Below are 24,947 nucleotides of genomic sequence, written 5' to 3'. Positions count from 1 at the left end.
AAGAGTAAGATCCCTGTGGCATAGTTAGGAGTATCCCCTTTTGGCAAAGGCCAATCCTCATCTAGACCTCCTATTTTCTGCGGTGTAAACTACACCTTCTGGAAACAACGAATGAGCATATTTTTGCAGACTATGGATTATAAAGTATGGACGGTGGTCACACATGGTGACATCATTCCCATAAAAAATATAGATAACAAAGAAGTCCATAAAGACAAAAAGGAATTGACTGACATGGACACGAAACAACTCCAAATTAACTGTAGTGCAATGAATGCACTATATTGTGCATTAGATGCAAATGAATTCAATAGAGCCATGGAGTTTAAATCCTCTAAGAAAATATTGGATGAGTTAGAGGTTACCTATAAGAGAATTGTAGATGTTAGGGATAGTAGAATTGACATGCTCACCAGCATGTACACTAGGTTCACTCTTATAATAAATTCCCTCAATGCACTAGGTAAGAATTATTCTACTTATGAGATGATTAGGAAAATTCTTAGAGGACTTCGTTTTGTTTGGGAACCTAAAGCCAGTGCCATAACTGAAGGCAGATTTCTAAAAAATACTTCCTTTGATGAATTAATAGGGTGGCTTCTCACATATGAGATAGCGATTAATGAAAGAACTACTGAGGGTAGTAACCAAAAGAAGACCATAGCCCTATGTTGGAATTGATGTATTCCCAAGAGGGGTAACCTAGAAATTTAAAAATTTATCTCCTAGATTAAACTATCCAGCACCAGTATATACACAACCTAGGGTTTGTCTATGTAATTCTAAATGTGCAGATAAATATAATGTGCAGAAATTAAATCATGCGATTCATCGACAATTGAGAATAACATACACGTGTAGTAAATATAAAGTGCTGAAGTATAAAGTGCACACACGATATGTTATTGGGGTTCTGCCAATACTGCCTACGTCCCCACCTCAACTTGCAAGCCCAAAGATTATCACTATTGCTCACTTAACGGGTGGAGCGACATCGATTACAACCAAGTCAAATTCGTAGGGCTGATCTCAACCTTTACAAACTCTCATTGTGGGGTGGAGAAGGCCCTAGGTCAAATTCAAAAGGCTGACCCCAACCAGATCTTTACAGGTTAGATCAAACCCCCTCAGGCCACTCCTGGAATACAATAATCAATATGATTTTTGCGTACAATTAAAGATGCTTCTAATACAAGAAAATTTGTACCAATACACACAAGCTATAACTAATGCACTTCCATATGATAAGATCTATAAGCTCAATGAAGATAAGTCAATCTACTCTCAATATTATGTCAATATGCAATCAAAGTGTGAGAGTGTATGTGTTAGTGATCTTTAAATCAAATAACAATTTCAATCACAATGTTTAATATCAAAGATCAGAACCACACAATCAAAAATATAAAAAATGATTTTCAAAAACCAAGCACACTAGATATTTTGAAAACAAAGCTTGTCGAAAATATTTTTCTTCAAAAACACAAGACAAGCTCAAGAGTCTTGCAATGAAGATGCAAAGACTCACAAGCCTAGAAAGTTTTCCCCACAAAATGAATTTATTGATTAAATCATAGGGGAAAAAACTATTGGGCTTAACTCTCAAGAAAATCAACAAATAATCACAAATAAGAGAGTATAAGCTTGTATAGGAAGTGTGGGTGATCTCAAAGATACTCTCACTCAAATAGATTTTGCAAAGGAATGATAAAAGAATGAGTATTTGGCTTTGTATATGAAGAGGGTGCTCTCAAAATTTCAAAGAAAATTTCCCTAATATATAACTTTCACCAAAAACATAACCGTCAGGACACCAAGGGTATTCTTAAATTTGTTTAATGAGTTTTAAAATCAATTTACCCTTAATTAATCGCAATTACCTGCGGTAAAAATTGCGCAACCCGAGAGTTTCAGTCGATCAAGCTATAGGTTTGGTTGCCCGAATAGACACATCAGGAAAAATAAATTTTGAACTTCGGATGCCTAAATAAGGGTTCAGTTTGCTGAAAAAGGCAATTTTCCAATATGTCCAAGGTTCGGTTTGCCGAACTTGAACATTTGGTCGCCCGGGGTTATTTTGAACGTGAAGTTCGGGCACCCAAGTTGTTGGAAAAAGTAAGGGCTTAAGTTCGGTCAACTGTGGACACTCTATTCATTTGAGTTCGGTCACCTAAAGTCAAGTCAAATTTTTGACTATTCAATGGTTTGGTCAATCAAGGTGTTCATAACACCAAGGTTCGGTTGCCTGAAGCCCTATAATTTTTATACCTTAAGTCCTGTTTTAATACAAAAGTTTTCCCTGATAGTATATGTGATAATGGGGACTATCCTAAGTGTTTGTGCAAGGACCTAGGGTCAGTCTATGGTCTAGGCTTATAATCCATGCGTGCGAAGAATTAACCCTATTCATAGCTCAATGCACAGGTAAGATACTTATGCTTTGTTAGCATCAAAACAGGGACTAGACTAAAAAAGGCAACACCCTAAAAGCCTCAAAGGAGAGTTCTAGTAAGGAAAAATACAATGAGGTAGATGACAATGATCTAGCCTTATTCACTAGAGGCTTAGGCAAATTCTTTAATAAAATTAAAAGATTTCCTATAAAATTTAGAGGGTCAAAAATGGATAAGGGTGAGACAAGTAAAAGAGAAACAAAGAATGAAACCCCAACATGTTATAACTGTAAGAAAGTAGGACATATAAAACCTGATTGTCCACAACTCAAGAAAGACGCCAAGAAGAAGAAAAATAGAGCAATGAAAGCAACTTGGGATGACTTAAGCTTAGGTGACTTAGAGAGTGAATCAAGTGATCATGAGATTGCTAACCTATGCTTTACAGCGAAAGACAACGAGGTAAGTTCCCATTCAACCTCATATTAGGAAACTTGTGATGAATCTTATAATGAATCATATGAAGGTATGCCTTCATATAGGGAAATCCAATCTAAATTATTCTCATTACATAATATATTCATAAAAGGGTCCAGAGAAATATAGCTCTAAGAGATCAAAATGAAACACTTTTGAACTAGCTAGAGTCATCAAGATTAGCTCAAAAAGAAAAAGACTCAACTATCAATGAACTCATGGGCAAAATCAATTAGAGGTCTCAAGATACACTACAAAAAATAAGGTTATTAGTGAAGGATCAAAACTACTACTAATACTTAAAAATTCGTCACTTATAATTGTCACGACGTCCCGACGCACATGTGCCCTGGGCGGCGAAATAAGAATCAATTTTAAATGTTCAGGGAAAACAAGGAGTGTTGGAGTCGCCACTAACCTTTTAGTGTGGTTAGAACACATGATTACTACCCTGTTAAGGGTAGAAAGGGTCTATGTTACTAGAGTTGGGCTCGGGAGTTCGGTTACGCGAGCGGAAGGTACGAGCACCTTCTATGCGCCTGTTCTTACGAACGGTACCTAATTAATTCGGAATTATCCCTAAGTCAATTTAGTAAGTCTTTAAAATTACTCCTCTAGTAAATTTACTAATACACGTACAAAGTAGATAAATAAATAAATAAATAAGTAAATAAATAATACAAAAATATATATAAAATATTAATATTTACATATTCCCTCAGAACTAAGGGTACGTGAAGCCCGAAGGCTCATACACCCGCATTAAAATCATAGGGATAATACACACAAAAATAAATACCGCAATACGTAATACAAAATATAAATACACCAAATAAGCAAAAATATTAAGAATATGTAATAATAGTAATAATAAAAAGGTAATAATGATAATAGTAATGATAATATATCATATTAATAATAACAGATACTAAAATAATAACAACACATCACAATAATATTGTAATACCAATAAAAATAACTCTAAATATATAACATAGAAACACATAAAGCCCTAAAATTAATATGTAAATATACAATATTATAAAATTAATATACCAAATATAATAATAAGTATGGGAGCAACTAATGCAATTATGGAGACAAATCAACACTAAAACTAATATGCAAAGTGCAAAATGATAAATATGGAAATAATTGAAATTATGGATACAAATCGACCTAAAAATTAACAAATAAATACACAATAATATGGAAAACAACTAATGAAATTAGGAAACAATCCAATTCTACAATCAATGTGTAAGCTATACAATATGGAGACAAACCAATTCTAAAATTAGTACACAAGCCATATGGAAACAATTAAGCCCTAAACATGGAAACTAATAAAAATCTTAAACACGCTTAAATAATATCATAACATAATTACAATCATAAATGATGATAATCAAAAACCCTAAATGCTATGTACAAACAAACACGGTGAAAGAAAAAAAAATGAATATATAATCAATAAGTATTACAATAATAATAATAAATACATGACAATGAGGAAAACAAAAAAGAAAACAAATTTTAACAACAATATACAATATCAAATACCACTCACACATATACCAGAAAAACTCAAACTTTAAATATTAGAACCCACATATAGATATTTTAATAATAATACAAGATAAATATATATAATAAAAATAGAAATTCTATATGGAAGACAACATGAACATAATATTGATAAATATGTATAATAGCAATAATAATAACCATATACAAAACTAAATATCATAGACACCTACCCTTAAATATTAACTTCTAAACAAAATCAAAACATATGTATATCTATATGTATATGTGCCTGCAAAAATAAAACAGACATTTTAGTGTCTTGGAATAAATTAAAATAAACAAGAATGTACAATAAAATAAATAAATAAAAAAAAATAAAAAATACGTGCTTGTGTGTGTTGGGTCAGTATAGTATGTGTGCGTGTGTGTGTGTAGCAGGGGACTTACACAGGGACTTACTGTGGGAGATCTGAACAAGGAATTTCTAATAATACTACTAGTAATAATAATAAATAATACAAATAATTATAAGAAAGTAATAATAAAATAAAGATAAAAAATACAAATAATAATAATAAGAATAAAAATAATAAATACTAAAAATAATAGTGATACTAATAATAATAATAATAATAATAATAATAATAAGGTAATAATAATAATAATGAAAATAATAAGAGGGGACCCCTTGTTCTATTTGGTTAGGGTAAAAATAGGGTGTCTACAATAGTGACGGTTTTAAATTAGTTGTTATATCTGCCATTACTACTAATTATTAGTGACAAATTTTGAAACCGTCACTAATAATATAGTATTAGTAACAGATTATAACCGTCACTGAAACCGCAATACCATCACTATAAATTCTATATTGGCTCGACACAAATTCATCATTAATAGTAGGGTATTAGTGACGAATTTCAAAACCGTCACTAATAGTGTAGTATAAGTGAAGGATCAAAATCGTCACTAATACTCTACTAATAGCGAACAATCAAAACCGTCACTAATACTTATTATCTTTTAGAGAAGGATCATAATTCGTCACTAATAGTGTAATACTACGGACGATTTTAAATTCGCCACTAATAGTATAGTATTAGTGACAGTTTTAAATTCATCACTAATAGTAGAGTATTAGTGAAGGATCAAAATCATGACTAATACTTATTAGCCTTTAGTGAAGGATTATAATTCGTCACTAATAGTGAAGTATTAGCGACAATTTTAAATTCGTCACTAATAGTTGAGTTTTAGTGAAGGATCAAAATTGTCACTAATACTTGACCTTTAGTGAAGGATCAATATTCGTCATTAATAGTATACTATTAGTGACAGTTTTGATCTATCACTAATATTTATAGAAACCATCACTAATAATTTAAAATTAATATTTTTTTAGATCATTAATTCCTATGAAAATATGTAATTACATTTTCGCATAGATAACATTAAACCATAATTATTAAAAAGATTCATAAATTATTAAAAATTCTAATTCAAAATCAAATAAAAATACATTATACAATTTTCGAATGTTTTATACATGAATCCTATATGTTCAGATAAAAAAAAACAAAAAACAAAAAAAACAAAAAAACAAAAAAATAAAACAAAAAAAATACAAAAAAATAATAATCAAAAGCTGCATCCTTCTATAGTGCATGACATCGTATTGATGGTGTGACAGCCGCAAACCTTGCAAATTAAGAATTATATAAAAAAAATTAGTGTACAATTTTTGACCATATATGTACTATAAGTATCAATGATTTGATAAAAAAATAATAGAATATTCAGAAAAAGTTAAAAAAAAAAATGATACTATTTTAAATAGTTAAGTTTTATGAGTTTTGAGAAATTTTGGTAACATTTTCCCTATAAGGACATTTTCCATAAATATATGTTCGAAACGTGAGTGTTTACACTAAAAAGTTTATAATAATTCAACTAGTAATTAATGAATTTTATGAGTGCACGAGATCTTCATATAATTAGCATTAGATAATGTAATGTGTTTATGCATCCCACAAACAATCTATATCATACTATAGTTCTATGAAAAAAATAAAATGTGATGTTGATAATGGTTTACATGGCATCTTTAGGACTCAAAAACGATTATAATAATCAAATAATGCAAATTAGTCCATTATTGATAGAATTTTCACTTAGCATATGCAAAAGTAAATTTAGAGATGATGTTCAAAATTCATTTGAACTTCACTCATCCTTTCAAAAATGTTTTAACATTCAGCACACTATAATCATTCTCACAAATATGGTATATGACTTTGATTATTTTGGGAGAAATTTAATAAATTTTTGGCAACATGCCATCTATAAATAGAACATTTCCCAAACTTGCAAGTCACAAAAGCATGAAATTCAAAAGATTGTTGCATCATACAAATTCTCAATGTGCTCAAGACAACCTTATGACTCAAAAATAAAGACAATGATATGCATGAAAGTCCATAGGATTATGTTTTCCAAAATTATAGAAGTTTAGAAAAATTTTGACAGCATTTCCCCTGTAAATAGGACATTTTCCATAGAGATACGTTCCAAACCCAGGTGTTTACACTAAACAGTTCAGAATAATCCAACCAATAATGACTGCATCTTATAAGTGGTACAAAAAAAAAAGTAAGCTTTGAAACACTATGATCTATTTAAATTTATATAAACACACATATATACATACATACATACATAGTTGGGAGTTTAATGTTGTTAGATCTTTAGTTAAGGAGTTAGAAGGCTCCTGTATTACTTGTAGGTTATAGTGTTTGGAAGATTTATTTGGGAGGAGGCTAAGAAAGAATTGGAATTTAACAAAATTTCAACAGCATACCATCTACGAATATAACATTTCTCAAACCTGCACATTACAAAAGTTCTTCCTAGATTTAGCTAAACCAGCAGCAGTAGTACACAACCTAGTTTCTATGCATATATGAAATTGTAGAAAAGATAAATCAAGTCCTAACAACACAAGCAATACAGTTCCAGTATCTTCCAACAATTCACAATTCAGCATATGAATAGAATTAAATAAGCACGCACGTGCAAATTTTAGAATGTATATTACTTGATGGTAGGAAAGAGAGATGCTTTATTAAAAGATATTGATTTTAATTTATTTGCTTTTAGATTTATTTCAAATTAGTTATTTTAGGAAGGATTATATCCTTATTTTTAGGGAATTACTTACTTACTATATGCATCATAAACCCATAGAATTGGCTTTTAGTTTTAAAAAGAATTTATGTTTTTTATTTTCGAATAAGGGTTGGTCACCCTGAGTGTGTGCATGCGTTGCATCAATACATGTGTACATGTTTTAGTGTATGTATGTATCTGCAGGTAGATCTATTAAAATGACCAAATGTGAAATGGGGGGAGGGGGGGCATTCTACTTATTTAAAAATTATAGGTGTCTGACTTCACCACATCTGCCTGGGTGGGCATAATTATAAGTTTATCATGTATAAACTTTACCAACTGACAATATTTAAGCATATTTCTTACATGATCAATTTTCCCAAGTATACAAATTCATGAATCTCTTTATCAAGCTCACGTGTATTAGACTTAAAAGTAGGAGGTATAGATGCTGAATTTTCCCAAATAATATTTTCGTCCTATTAGCACACAAAATAGAAATTTTAAAAATGGCATCAACAAGCCACATTTGTGTTTTTTTTTTTTTTTTTTTTTTTCTAAAAAAAAAATTGTGATACAATTTAAATTGGTTGTCACTCATAGAGAAGATTGAAGACCTCATTGTTGAATTGATCAAGAGCTTTGCTTATCTCTCAGTTTTCTGATTCAAGGATTAAACAAACCACCCCGCACTGCTAAATATAAGAGGCTCTAAGAACTAAATGACATCATTAGAAAAGAAAATAGATCATTACTGATGATATGCACAGTTCAGTAGAATCAACACCATGGAAGAGTTGTTTCTTATTAGATTTCTAGGTTTTGGTAGAAGGAAAGATGCTAGAATTGTAGTGTTGTGCACTAATTGTCATGGTTTGGTGCATTTGGTTAATAAGGAATTAAAGAGTACTTCAGGGTAAAACCCATCAAGGGTGTTTGCTTTGGGAAGGTGGTTTCTATGCCTCTTTTTTGGCATTAAATGTTGAGTGCTTTTCTTAAGTTCCATTTTTTTTTTTTTCTCATGTTCAGAGCGACTGATGAACTTTTTTATGGTGATTTTTTGTGACTTGCTGTTTTTTTTTTTTTTTTTTTATAAATATTTTTGTTTTTTCTTTCCTTTGTGGATTTTTTCTTCTCTACTTTGTATATTCCTTCTCCCTTTAAAATAAAATTTCATTTTCTTATCCCAAAAGGAGGAGAGGCAATCCAATGTTCCTATCATCAGAATAGAGGAAAAGATATTCTTCATTCTGCATTCCAATGCAGCCGCAGGCTCAAAATATAATATAATATGCTTTGAGCTGTAAGAATTCTTAGTTGTTTTGAGTTATTTTGAATATGCAATTTCGATGCTTTTAGCTCAAAGAACAAATTATTAAGTACTAATTTTGTTCTATATTCTAAACAAGAAAGAGAAGCTAGACTGAAGGGTTTGCGTAATGGTAGCAGTCTATAGTTGCTGCTATGGCTGCGATTTTTTTACTCCCCACTTTAGTAAGTGTGTGTGTGTTGGATGGCCAAGTATTAGTTTTTCCCCCCTAAAATATTATTGATTTATATGTGCAGTCTGTAGTGAATATATTTTATGTATGCTCTTGATATTAGTTTCCCTAATTGGGTCTTAAGATGGGAGTTTAATGTTGTTAGATCTTTCAGTTAAGGAGTTGAGAGGGTCTTGTATTACTTGTAGGCTATACTGTTTGGAAGATTTATTTGGGAGAAGGTTAAGAAAGCATTAAAATTTAACAAATTTTTGCCAGCATGCCATTTTTAAATAGAACATTTCCCAAACCTACAAGTCACAAAAGTTCTTCCTAGGTTTAGCTTAGCTAGCAGTAGTAGTACACAACCTAGGTTCTATCTACGCATATATGAAATTACAGAAAAGATAAATCAAGTTCTAACAGGACAAGCAATACAGTTCTAGTATCTCCCAACAATTCACAATTCAGCAAATGAATAGAATTAAACAAGCAACAGAACTACCAGCATGCAGTTCAAACTACGTTTTACATACCTTCTAATGAGAGGAGCCACCTGCATCATCTGGTCGAGATTGGCGCATCATTTCTTCAAACTGCGCTTGCCTGTTCAAAATTGCTACAAGCGTGGCTTCAACATTGGACACATTGTCTTTTAGACTCTGGTTCTCCACTGTGACTTTAGACACTATGTCTTTTAATTACTAGTTCGCCATTTCCATCGTATGCACCCGTTGAACCATCTCCTTCGCCCAAGACTCGGGGTCTCGACACACTTGTTCCATCTCAGTACGAGACATGCACCCATAGAAGATGTTGCTGTTAGGGCAATGTATCCACTTCCAAGACCTTTCACCTAGCCCCTTGCTCATTCCCTTAGCATTTAAGCAGTTATCTGGTAATTCGTCATATGCTAACTCCCCTCTAGAACAGGTGCATCCCTCAGCTCAACCATCTGAGCCTATTTTCAGTCATGAAAATGATAAAAAGGAAGAAATAAAAATACAACTTCGATGTTTTGAATCAAATTATAAACTAAATATTTTCTTTGACTTACATGTTTGCCCTACGCACCGTCGCACCACTTTCTCGATTGCCTTTAGTATGTTCTCTAATAAAGATTCGAAAGCGGCTCCTTTGCGCCAGTCTTAGGATCGTGATACATTATCATATAAAACATCATTAATATTAATTCAGGTAATTCTCAGATAGTTTTATATATAGCTATTACCCTTCGATGATTTACGAATATCCTCCTCCCACCGTAATGTGTCGTAAGGAGTTTGCTGTGGTTCGCAACATTTTTTTCACATATAACCTACAAAAAAGATGTAATAACTTTTTATTAGCTACATCAATGTGAAAAAGTAGTTATTATAATACAAACACATCACCTAACAGTATGGGTCACAGAAATGGCGACACACCACCTCCTAATCCTCCTGGGATATCTTATTGTATGGGTGTGCTTCTGCTTGATCTCCTATTTCCCAAAAATGTTCGCGCAGTTTGGCACGATATGTCTTAAATTTATTACATAGTTGCATGTCCACTGGCCTCTTCACATGGTTTGCAAGGAGAATGTCCATATCAAACTCCTCCTACATAGATAATATAGTTAAAATGTTAGATAGTTGTTTGACTAGTATATTAAAAGTAACAAAAAAAAAAAAGGTTTCAGATTACTTACTAAGATGCGCATGTTAATAACCATGCGCTGCGCCTCAGTCACCTACGGCCAGCTAAAGGCAGTGATTGGAGCATACTACAGGCATATAATGTCGAACTACCTTGTCCATGCCGGGCACCAATTGTCAGACAGGGTCGTGAAGCATGGAGGAATGTCAATCAGAATCCACTGCCCCATCCTCTCTAGGTGCTTCTTAAGCGTCGTGTTCTTCGCTACACCACGACCTAACCTTACCGTGGATTTCAATGCTAAAAGAAGAGTTAAGTTAAAAGCAATATTTTAACCATAGACGTGAATAACCCTCAATAGTTTAAATCTAAATGAATTATACGTAACCTTACTGACGCTGCTTATCATCGTGGTCAACTCACCCTACGTTTCATTCCCAACTGTGGTATCCATGTCTGGTTGAGGTCCCGATGACTCAAATAATGATGGTTCCACACTAGGACCGACATGCTCCGCCAGTCTTGAGGACGTCGGATCATCCTCATGCAATGATGTGGTCAAGAGCTTGGAAGGAAGTCAACCACGATGACCTCCCAGTGCCCTGTCTGCAAAATATTAGACAAGTAAATATAAGAAGTACGAATATTAGATGGATGCATAATAAATATATTTTTAGTTATTTACACATATAAGATACATGGTGACAACATAACATGCTTACCCCCTATACGTCCTCAATATCGGTATCATCCTCACTTTATAAAGTGTCTTCCTCTTCACTACATTACTTGACCCCTGTTTCATCTTCCCCATTAGTTTCCTTATCATCGAAGAAGTGAATGTCTACAGAAGGTTCAATTGTAATTTCAGTAGTCCCTACGTGTTCTGCCATGGAACCAACCTTATTCAATGGTATAGGATCGGATCCTTCTTCGACAACATTGAAAGCAGATTGCGCTGCTACACTGACAGATGACTCATCTTTTTGGAATGCAGCTTTACTGGCACTCTTCTCCCCATCTGCAACTTCTTTAATAGCATACAAACTTCGAGGAGGAATCTTTTGGTCCACATGCCATGCACCCTTCAATTTGGTGTCTTTAAGGTAAAACACTTGTTCTGCCTACGTCGCTAGCATAAAAGAGTCATTTTGATATAATGTCTTGCTGAAATTGAAACTGGTAAAGTAGGCATCCGTGTTTATCCCAGTATTTTTATTGCAAATGTCCCACCAGGTACACTTGAACAAGTGGACGAGTCTATTGGCTCCATAGTTAAGCTGTAAAATGTAATCTAAGACACCAAAGTAGTTAATTTCTTCATCTCCTTCTGTACTGCAACCCCACAATTTTGGGTTCTTCTATTTAGTTTGAGGGACTTTGTATGAAATTGTAACCCATTGACAATGCAACTGTTGTAGCGGTTAACTCGTTGATCGGGGCCACATGCCAACGCGTATAAATCTTTAATTGTCGTTAGTTCTTTATTGTAATACATGACTTTCATCTATTAAATAAGGAGTTTAGATGAGTAAACTATTAATATTGAAAATGTACACTGCTTCATACTCAGGCAGTATTTGTTACTTACATGGCTCCCAAACCAATTGACAAATTCCTTCTTATGTCTTTTGTCAACATTCCTTTCATTTTGGGCCAGAAGTTCGGCTTTATGTTCGCTATATGCATAATAGTACATGTTAATTACAACTAAGTATATAAATATGCATATGTAAATACAATGCAAAGTAAGGAGTTTGAAACCACGTACTTGATATTGGAACAGTTTCATCACAATTATTGAGGACGTAAAAATGGGCCTGCTATAGGTCGTCCATATCAATAAAATTGTAAACTCGTGCACCGAATGGCTGAACATTTTCTCAAAATATAGAGCTCCTCAATTCTTTATCTTCGGCAGTAATAGCATGAACGTCTGCATTTCACTCCTCACAAGTGAACCTTGTGTCAATATCATGTAAATACATAGAAAAAAATGCAAGACATTCACTATCAATGTATGCCTCAGTGATTGAACCTTCCAGCCGTGCCTTATTGCACACATACCCTTTCAAAGTGGACAAGAGCTTGTGCATTTTACATAGCATTATTGACTTGCAGACACAAAAATTATAAAAAAAGAAAAAGAAAAAAAAAAGGAAATCATGTGACCATTATAAAAGGACTTTATAATTTACCTCTCAATAGGATACATCCAACGATATTGGACTGGTCCTCTAATTATGGCATCCCTTGGTAAATGGACGGCTAGGTGGACCATCACATCGAAAAATTGTGGCAGAAATATTTTTTCCAGCTTCCATAATATGATCACGATGTCCTCCTCTAACTATTCAAGTACGTTTATGCTCAATTTTTTGGAGCATAACTATCGAAAAAAGATCCCCAGCTCAATCAGCACCAAGCGAACGTCTTCGGTCAAGTGTCCACGAAGGAAAATGGGTAGAACCCGTTAGAAGGACGTGACAGTCATGACTTTTCATTCCTAATATCTTCCCTTCCTTCATGTTTGTGCATCGAGCTATGTTCTATGCATATCCATCAGGAAACTTCACTGATTTCAACCATTCGAATAATTTATTCTTCTCATCATTCGAAAATGTGTAACAAGCTGATGGCATGAGAAGTTTTTCCCCATCACGAAACAGGTGCAACTTAGGCCGTATTCCCATATCTTCCACATCTTGGGGGGCATTTGTGGTGTCCTTTGTTTTCCAATTTATATCTAGCAATATACAAATAACATTCTCACAAATGTTCTTTTCGATGTGCATAAAATCCAAGTTGTGGCATAGTGGAAGATCTTCTCAGTATGGCAACTCGAAGAAGATGCTTCTATTTATCCAATTCAACTCCCACTCAGAAAGTTTTCTTTTTCTACTGGTTGGTGATTTCCCAAATTTCACATCTCTAATCAACCTGAGCTGGTTTAATATCTCTTCCCCACTTAGTCACTTTGGCTGCAACCTTCGTTCAGGTTTTCCATTAAACCTTTTGACGCCACGAGTCCTTCAAGGATGTCCAGGTCGTAGAAAATAACAATGACACATAAAACAAAACTTGCATCCATGCTTCAAGGATAAGGGCCCAACATCCTTATTACAAACTGGGCATGATAAGTAACCTTTTGTGCTCCAACCCGATAGGTTGCCGTAAGCGGGGAAATATTTAATTGTCCACAACACTGTAGCATGTATCCAAAATATTGTCTCGGTTTCCACATCGAATGTCTCCACTCTTTTTTCCCATAGTTCTTTCAACTCATTAATTAACAGACGTAGGTAAACATCAATATCATTACTAGGTGCCCTCAGTTCGGGAATAAGCAGAGACATATAAATGAAGGGTTCTTCCATACATCGTCATGACGGCATATTGTTTGGCATCATCATATTTGGCCACATGATATACGGGTTATTCACGTTACTAAAAGGATTGAACCCATCTGAAGCAAAGTCAAGGCTGATGTTGCGAGGATCACTAGCAAACCACAGATGCATTTTATCAAAATAGGCCTAGAACGTTTCTTTTGATGTCATCTCATATTTGTAGTAGTCTTTTTTGCACATATTTAATCGTTGTAGTCATGGGATTAATGGACAATATTGCAAAACTTTTTGGGGGATATTTTTACCCTTCTTCTGATTACTTTTATACCTTAGTTCACCACATATTGGGCACTCATTTGCATTTTCATGTTCACCATAAAAGAGTGCACAATCATACCTACACACATGTATTGGAGTGTAACTGAGACCCAATTCACGCTTGAATGTCTTCGTCTCATAAAAGGACTTCAGAAGTGTTTCACCATCAGGCAGTGCCACCTTAGTGAGACTTAAATGCATGTTGAATGCGCTCTGAGATAACCCATGTATTGTCTTTGCATGAAACAACTTTATCAAGAACTCTAATTTTGAGAATTTTGTACAGTTTGAATATAGGGGCACCCATGCATCTCTCACAAGATTAGCAAATGGTTTACTGAGTTGATTTAACATACTAGGATTGCAAGGTATGGTACTTTCTAAAGTAGATCCATCACCAATACGCCCCACACCGACATCGCTGGTGTCCACTCTAATCCCCCACTGCAAGTCACCTAACATTTCAATTAAATCTTCCGAACGTGTATCACCACCTATTATATTTGCGCCCTCATCTTCATCGTCATCATCATCGCTCTAAACTCAGTAATCTTTACCGTGGAACACCCATGTTGTGTACCTTTTCTCCATTCCAAAATCTAATAAATGTGAATGGACCAGATTAATGTGTTTAAATGTTATGTTTTGACATTTCTTGCAAGGACACCTTATTCTACTGGCTTTGTCTGCACGAGGACGCACAAACTCTATGAAATCATGCACCCCTTTCACGTATTCTGGAAAAAACCTACCTCGAGCATTCATCGAACTCTTATCCATGTTCATTAATTACCCTATAACATGTTCAAGTAAATGGTGCTGATTACATTATCATAATGTTTATGACGCATCAATCGCTCAAATTCCTTTTTCATAATCAATAAAAATTTTGGCAGCATCTCTGCTTGGCTTTCCAAGTACACGAGATGGGGGAAGTGAAAATTTTGTTAGTTTTCCATCACTAACAAATTGTCACGACACCCGGTTATGCACCTAGAGAACACAAGTAGAGACGCACTCGAAATATATAATTACAATGAACAAAGGGTACAAAAATGTAAATACAACTTCCTAAACAATCAACATTGGACAATTCAAGAATGGTTGAAATAAAAGCATCACTAATCGTAAATGAAACAAATAATTAACATGTTCAATTAATTATTAGCCTGCATAGTATGACTAATAATAAATTGAATTTTAACAATTGATTTGTCTCACATGTACGATTAGGCATGAATGTATAATAACCATTTTTGAACGGGTCTAAGCTTCAATGAACACATGAAATGACAGTAATTAATATGGCATTTTACTTCACATGGTATTTAGTTCTTGTCCTTTCACTAGTATTTTATACATTGTTGTTCTGGAGATTTGTTGCAATCAATTTTAAAATAAATTGTTGTCATTAAATATAACAACCTATAACAAAAGAACAAAACTACAACTTCTTTAGCTCGTCTCATACACAAACATCTGCTCAGATATATCTTTACCATTTAAATTTTTTAATGACTATTTGTCAAAATAACCCTAAATGAGGTTGCGTTTCTTATATCGCATCATTTCTTATAACACTAAATGGGCAATATTCCAAAATTATGGACATAATTTCCTCTTTTGATCTTGATTTCCAACAAGTAATAGCTATTCGTGGTTCCAAGAACATTACTCATCTCATTTGGTGCTTATATAGTTATATACTTCAACATCTATTATCTAATATATATTTTGGAAAAGTTTTTAACAAAATTTCGGCAGCATGCTGACTGTAAAGTGAACATTTCCAAAAAAAAATTTCACCTAAAAAAGAGTTTATATGTATAAGAGCATGCGAGAACCTAGATTCACTATCAGCACGCAATACCACAAATCTACATCTGCTATGTAGAAGGCATATTCACAACCAGTATGACAACTCAATCTAGTATTTCACAATATAATTTCAATAAGAGGAGAAAGTATTAACACAACACTTATATGGTAAAGAATACACTAATAAGAAAGGAATATACAATCGAATGGTGAAATTTGAGATTAGTTATTCCCACAATTAATTTCCAGCTAATAAAACCATCAATTCACATAAAAAAAAAAATTGCATTAATTATCTAGCTTTTGTTTGAAAAATGAGATTAAATTCTTTGATCTCGAAATAAAAGAATTTCGGAACTTAATTCAAACTGAGAAAATTAAAAAATTTTGAAGATTTACTTCACATGGCATTTAATTCTTGTCTTTTCACTGGTCTTTTATACATTGTAGTTTTGAAGATTTATTGCAATCAATTTTAAAATAAATTATTGTCATTAAATATAACAACCTACAAAAGAACAAAACTACAACTTCTTTTGCTCGTCTTATACACAAACATCTGTTCAGATACATCTTTACAATTGAAATTTTGCAATGATTGTTTCTCAAAATAACCCTAAATGAGGTTGCATTTCTTATATCGCATCATTTTTTATCACACTAAATGGGCAATGTTCCAAAACTATGGACATAATTTCCTCTTTTGAGCTTGATTTCCAACAAGTAATAGCTATTTGTGGTTCCAAGAACATTACTTATCTCATTTGGTGCTTATACATCTATATACTTAAACATCTATTATCTCATATTTTGGAAAAGTTTTTAACAAAATTTCGGCAACATGCCGACTATAAAGTGAACATTTCTAAAAATAAAATTTACCTGAAAAAGAGTTTATAAATAAGAGCATGCAAGAACCTAGATTCACTACCAGCATGCAATACACAAATCTGCATCAGCCATTGAGAAGACATATTCACAACCAGTATGACAACTCAATCTTTTATTTCACAAGCGATGCAATATAATTTCAATAAGTGCAGAAAGTCTTAACACAACACTTATATGGTAAACAATACACTAATAAGAAAGGAATATACAATCAAATGGTGAAATTTGAGATTAGTTATTCCCACAATTAATTTCCAGCAAATAAAAACCATCAATTCCCATAAAAAAAATTGCATTACTTACGTAGCTTTTGCTCGAAAGATGGGATTAAATTCTTTGATCTCGAAATAAAAGAATTTCGGAACTTAATTCAAACTAAGCAAATTAAAAAATTCTAAAGATTTACTTCACAAGACATTTAATTCTTGTCTTTTCATTGGTTTTTTATACATTGTAGTTCTAAAGATTTATTGCAATAAATTTTAAAATAAATTATTGTTATTAAATATAACAACCTACAACAAAAGAGCAAAACTACAACTTGTTTGGCTCGTATCATACACAAACATCTACTTAGATACATCTTTACCATTTAAATTTTGCAATGTCTGTTTCTCAAAATAACCCTAAATGAGGTTGCATTTCTTATATTGCGTCATTTTTTATAACACTAAATCGGCAATTTTCAAAAATTATGGACATAATTTACTCTTTTGAATTTAATTTCGAACAAGTAGTAGCTATTTTTGGTTCCAAGAACATTACTCATCTCATTTAGTGCTTATACAATTATACACTTCAACATTTATTATCTCATATTTTGGGAAAGTTTTTAACAAAATTTTGGTAGCATGTCGACTGTAAAGTGAACATTTAAAAAAAAAAATTACCTGAAAAAGAGTTTATATGTAAGAGCATGCGAGAACCTAGATTCACTACCGGCATGCAATACACATATCTGCATTAGCCATGTAGAAGGCATATTCACAACCAGTATGGCAACTCAATCCAGTATTTCATAAGAGATGCAATATAATTTCAATAAGAGCACAAAGTCTTAACACAACACTTATATGGTAAACAATACACTAATAAGAAAGGAATATACATTCAAATGGTGAAATTTGAGATTAGTTATTCCCACAATTAATTTCCAGCAAATAAAAACCATCAATTCCCATAAAAAAATTGCATTAATTACCTAGCTTTTGTTCGAAAGATGCGATTAAATTCTTTGATCTTCAAATCAAAGGATTTCGAAACTTAATTCAAACTAAGCAAATTAAAAAAATTTGAAGATTTACTTAACATGGCATTTAATTCTTTTCTTTTTATTGGACTTTTATACATTGTTGTTCTGAAGATTTATTGCAATAAATTTTAAAATAAATGTTGTCATTAAATGTAACAACCTACAACAAAGAACAAAACTATAACTTGTTTAGCTCGTCTCATACACAAACATCTGCTTAGATACATCTTTACCATTTAAATTTTGCAATGACTGTTTCTCAAAATAACCCTAAATGAGGTTGCATTCCCTATATTGCATCATTTCTTATAACACTAAATGGGCAATTTTCCAAAATTATGAACATAGTTTCCTCTTTTAAGCTTGATTTCCAACAAGTAACAGCTATTTGTGGTTCTAAGAATATTGCTCGTCTCATTTGGTGCTTATATAGTTATATACTTCAACATCTATTATCTTATATTTTGGAAAAGTTTTTTAACAAAATTTTGGTAGCAGACTGATTGTAAAGTGAACATTTCCAAAAAAAAAAAACCTAAAAAGGAGTTTATATATAAGAGCATGTGAGAACCTTGATTCACTACCAGCATGCAATACACAAATCTACATCAGCCATGCAAAAGGCATATTCACAACTAATATGGCAACTCAATCCAGTATTTCACAAGAGATGCAATATAATTTCAATAAGAGGAGAAAGTCTTAACACAACACTTATATGGTAAACTATACACTAATAAGAAAGGAATATAATAAGAAAGGAATATACATTCAAATGGTAAAATTTGAGATTAGTTATTCCCACAATAAATTTCTAGCAAATAAAAACCATTAATTCCCATAAGAAATTGCATTAATGACCTAGATTTTGTTCGAAAGATGAGATTAAATTATTTGATCTCGAAATAAAAAAAATTTCGGAACTTAATTCAAACTAAGCAAATTAACAAATTCTTGAGATGTACTTCACATGGCATTTAAATCTTGTCTTTTCACTAGTCTTTTATACATTGTAGTTTTGAAGATTTATTGCAATCAATTTAAAAATAAATTATTGTCATTAAACATAACAACCTACAACAAAAGAAATAACAATAATTAATTTGGAAGTTTACTTCATATGGCATATAGTTCTTGGCCTTTCATGTTTTCTAGTAGTTCAATGGAAAAAAAATTATCCTTTACAAATAATCATGAACATATAAGAGCAGCTTACGTATCTCCGCCTGAAATAGAGTTTTCACTTCCAAAAACAAGCCCAACAACCCCTTGCACAATAATAAGTAACTCGATCACATAATAATGCAACATATAAAACATAAAGTCATAAAAGACAGCTTTGACACTATCTTAAATGAATGCACAAGAAGGATAAAAAAAGTGAATACTTATCTGCTTACCATATTTGTGTAAGTAACATGCACATAAAATCTAGAAATTGCCAGAAAAATGTAATGATATAGTGAAGCATAAAATACAGGTAGAAACCAAAAGCACCATGTATTTTCATTAATTTCAGAGGCAGTACAATGTAGATAGAAACATTGAAGCACACGTACAAGCATTCAAAAGCATGGTAAAACAGAATACAGGAAAAAACAAATAAAAGAAAATAAAATAAAATAAAAGCAAAGGGTGCATGAGCACAGTACATAAGCAAAAGAGAAAGCACATCTAAAGATCCCAAGCATCTACTCTATCCTAATTACAGTAAAAATTGAAATCAAAGTTGGTCGAGTAATGCGAGACGGCTACTACTCTAGCAGCACCTTAGTCCTATGCCATTTTCTCCAGAAGATGATGCAATTCAGGGATACAAGAGGAGGGTGGTGGTTTGTGTGTCCTGAGGAAACGGTGCGGCACCAGCTCATCTAGAATGTCCACAAGAGGCCCCACCGCAAAATCATGTGGCATGGTCAACCTAATCGTATGGGATAGCACCAGATGAGCGGATATGTCCTCTGTAAGCCCTAGGATAACATTCGGGGACTACTCTCTAATGGGAGGCGTAGCAGAACGTGCCGAGGGCAACTGCACATCCTCAAGAGTCACCCTTGGTGCTCTCATCTCATCCGAAATCTGTTCGTGCCCACTCAGGGTTGCTCGACCCCTGGAAGAAGACTCTCCCTTAGCGAGTCCTGGACCCTCTGCCTCTTGGAAGCGCAGCATGGCGAGTGGTCATACTTTGAGGCAGCCCAAGGCTTCGTTCGCCGAGGTATTGGCCAGGAAAGATGAAACCCTAAGATTTATGTTGAAAACAATTTTTTTTTTCAGAGGGGCATACTTAACAATGACATTACGAGAAAACTTACTTATTGAAAAAGTTTAACATAAATTTAATTTTAAAACTCATTTACTAAATAAGTAAAGTATGTTAAAAGTCGACTCGATTTGGACCGACTTGATTGTAATCTTACCTAACAATAACATTAAGGGAAAATATTCAATTAATAGACAGATATATATAACTCACCCCTTTCATTCCATTGAGACACGTGTGGATGTGGTCAAGTGATCAACTGTGGTGAGCTCAAACATAGACATGCATATAGTTGTCATTTTTAACTTCAACAAATACAATGTGCTTAACATATTTTTCAAAAATATAAACAAGAAAATAATCGTATGCGTATTTTTCTAAATCTAGAATATAAAAGTATGTATTTGTTCATATTTAAGCATATTTGTGCATTTAGAAGAATTGTATAAGGAAAAAACAATAATAGGAGTAATGGCTACACACTAATACAAATCTTTAGTTTCTATTCTATTTCGCAGTTTTCTTGGCAACCAAACAGAGAAATAAACATCTGTCGAAGGAATGAAAAAGAAAAAGGCATGAAACTCCAACAATAATTCAAGAAACAATGAAACAAAGAAATTAAGCCATGAAATTTGGGTCAATGCCAACAACCCACAAACAAATTAACTGTTTTTCAAAAAGAAAGCCAATTCAAATATCAAAGCAATCTTCCTTGGAAGCAAAACACATCGAAGGCATTCATTGAAGACACTCAAGCACACATATAAAGAATTTACCAAACAATCAAAACCAAGGGCACTTTTCTTTGATTTTTCCATATTCCAAACAGCCAAACGCGCAAACACTGAAGAACGGTGAATAGAGCAGAAATCAACATAGTTCTGCCCCACAACCTCCTTTTTTGGGCATTTTTAGGGTTTATTTTAGATTTAAAGGACAGAATTTTATATAAATTCACAAAATCTGAATAGACTACTACTTCCCAATCAAAAAAATTTAACAAACATGTAGCTAATTACACGATAGACACACAAATTAATAGACCTAACATAACATAAAAAATTTAAGCAAAAAGTTCGAACAACAAACCCGCACACATTATAATACCATAAAAAAATTATAATTGAAAAACAGGTCAACAGTTTTAACATTAATGGAAGTATGGAACTGCTTATTATAGACTTCAAGTTTGATACTTCATAATGAGAGGAATGCAACTAACAAAAATAAAGGAACTAAAGAAGAAAATAAAAAAAAATATGGGATAACACAAATCATGTCACGAACAAATACTGTTCTAGCATAGTGTACTTTTATTTGTTAATCATATTTTTATAATTTTTATTTGACTTAAAGGAAGAAAAATGAGCATTTTTTCAATCAAAAACCTCAACGGGCTCCTGAACCCCAGCAAGATGCACCACCAGTAGATGATGCTCCCTCTTGTTTTGTAGCTTATCAGCATCAGTAAAATGCATTCTATGGTGAAGTGCGTACTAGTTTTAGTTCACTTCAATCGAGTTATACTTATCTTTACCAAGGACTTGGATGTATTGAACAATAAATGGCTGGTTCTTCTTCATCTCATGGCAAAGATCCCACGGAAATAATCTTTGGAAATGAAGATGATAAAGATGATGATGATGAGGAAGGCACTGAATATTTGAGCTGTAATATTTGAGTTGTAATATTTGAGTTGCTTTCAGCTCTTCGCACTGCTTTCTTATCTTTGTGTATCTTGTATATGCCTCTTTTCATGCTAACATTTGATTCTATTGAATATATTTCGTATGATGTCTAAATATTTGATAAATGTTTGACTTGAGAAATTGCATGCTGAATTATAGACTATGATTGTGAACTAAATTCTAATTTTAGGTCATTTGTTGCAATGCATGTTAATTTCTTTAGGTACCCTTTTTGTTGATGTCAAGAGGGGGAGAAATATGTGCAAAATGAGAATATATGTTGAGAATTTATGTTTGATTTATGTTAAGAATTTATGATTGACACATGACCATATACTTAGGGGGAGTTATTGAGATATATTTTGTATTGAAAATTGTGAAGACATGAGCATTGAAAGTATGAGCATTGAAAGCATGTGTATTGAAAGCATGATATATATTGAAAATTTTGAATGCTTGACATTGCTTTAATTAGAATGTTGAACATATGATACTTTGAACGCATGAAAATACTCTAATATGCGTGTATGACTTGTTAAGGGCATGCTTATTGTAAGGGGGAGCCTTTTAAGGTTTTCACATTTTTGCTCCTTATTTTTCAACATCAAAAAGGGGGATATTGTTGGCCTAACAAGGCTTAATCTCATTTTGGTGACAACAAATCAAGGTTACTTAACCTATCTATGTAAGTTTGAGTTTCAGGACTCAAGTGTTTTTTTGTGATCATACTTGAAGAGCTTAATTGATTTGAACACTCAAAGTAATGAATCATAAAGGATATAAAGCTATGTGAGACATGAAGCTTGTTAAAGAAGTGCATAAAGCTCAGAAGACATACTGGAAGCTTCACAACAGAAAAACTTAAACACCTAGATAAAATAATCAAATGAAAGTCTCATATAAGTACTTTAAATCTCAATATTGATTGATTGAAGCTCCCAGGATATGTCATTGAACTTAGATACCAAATTTTATACATGGAAAATCTTTTCTCAAAGTAAAAATTAAGTTTTTCATTACATGAATTAAGTTTGGAACCAAAAATATAGAAAAATAAGTGTTGCTAAAAGGATAGGTGACTGATGATAAATCATCAGGCAACTATGGTACTAGTGAGTTTGAAAATATACAAACAGAATAGGTACAAACGACTGACCCATGGGGCACAGTTAACTGACCCCATTCTGACTTTTAGAGTGCTCTGTCTTTAAAAGAGCACAAGCGACTGATGTGTTTGTTTAAATGAGTTACAACGTTGATCTTGTTTGCATATCTTGCTTGATTGGTCTACAAATAAAGAGAAAAATTTAGGAACACTTTTTGAAACCCTAGTGCACTATTTAAACATCATATTCTCGCACATTAGGGAAACAAAAATTTTGAAAATATAGGGAACGACATGTTCATACTTTGAAAAACTCTCTAGTTATACTTCTATTGTGTTCTCTGCGAATACTCTCAAAAAATTGATCTAATCTTTTGATTCTCACATGTTTGAATTAGTTTTTTAATGTACTTTCAAGCTTCAAATTTCTTATTGTTTATTTGAAGTATTGTTTTGAATCTAACATGTTCTAACATGCTTATTTGAGGAGGCTTTTTTTTTTTTTTTTTTTTTTGTACAAGCAATTGTTTCCGTTTTTTGTATTGTTTGATTGTTCAGGTATTGAATTGTTGCCTAGCAAGAGGGTGTTCTCATTAGAGAGGAAAACTCCACCTTTAAGGGAGGGAGGTTGTAACTTCACCTGGTAACAAAGTTGCGAAAGGAAATCCTCACAGCACGTTGCGTGAGGCAAAGATGTAGGTTGCGGCCGAACCTTGTAAAAACAACACTTTCAGCTTCTTATTCCCTACACTTTTACTTTATGCAAGATATAATTTGCGTGCTTGACTATATCTTCATTATCAACTTGTTGAACATTGAAACTTCCTAAACATCTAATCTTGTTGAATATCGTATTGTTCTGAAAATCTAAATCAGATGAATATTTGATTTTGCTGAATGTTGGATGGTTATGATTGAACATATATTTGTGATAAAATTAAGTTGTTAGATTAAAAATTCAGAGAAACATATACTTATAAATTAATAAGTGAATACACTGAGTTAATAATTAAGTAAATTAATTTTCTGATTAAAGGCAAAGTGCTGAACTAAAACAAGTAATTTTTTTAGAAATTGGTTTTAAAATAAAACCTTTTTGATTGCTAAAAATCTGATCTTGATATTGTTTATATCATGGAAGCATAAGTCAAATCACTAAATTTAATTTTTAAATATATTATTGTAAATCTTATAGATTCTATCTAAAAATCACATTATGGATAAATGCTTGATTGAATGTACTAATTCTTTAATTCATAGTGTAAATTCAGATTTTGCATTAATCTTTACCTTCACTTCTAAGTCTCTCCATTGATATAGTGCAGTAGTTTAATAGAAATATTGTTTGTGTTGGAAAGGGTTAAATTAAATAAGAATTAAATAAGAATTCCGCAAATAGTTTTTTCAATAACCCAATTCACCCCCCCTCTTGGGAATACATCCTTATCTCAATTGGTATCAGAGAGTAGGTTGTAGTTAATCCAAAAAAGTAGCTACGTAAAGATCCCTATGGCACAGTTAGGAGTATCCCCTTTTGGTGACGGTCAATCCTCATTTAGAGCTCTTATTTTCTGC

This window comes from Malania oleifera, chromosome 11, assembly GCF_029873635.1.
Source record: "Malania oleifera isolate guangnan ecotype guangnan chromosome 11, ASM2987363v1, whole genome shotgun sequence".
Classification (NCBI taxonomy): Eukaryota; Viridiplantae; Streptophyta; class Magnoliopsida; order Santalales; family Ximeniaceae; genus Malania; species Malania oleifera.
Note: the sequence above shows the minus strand (reverse complement) of the source record.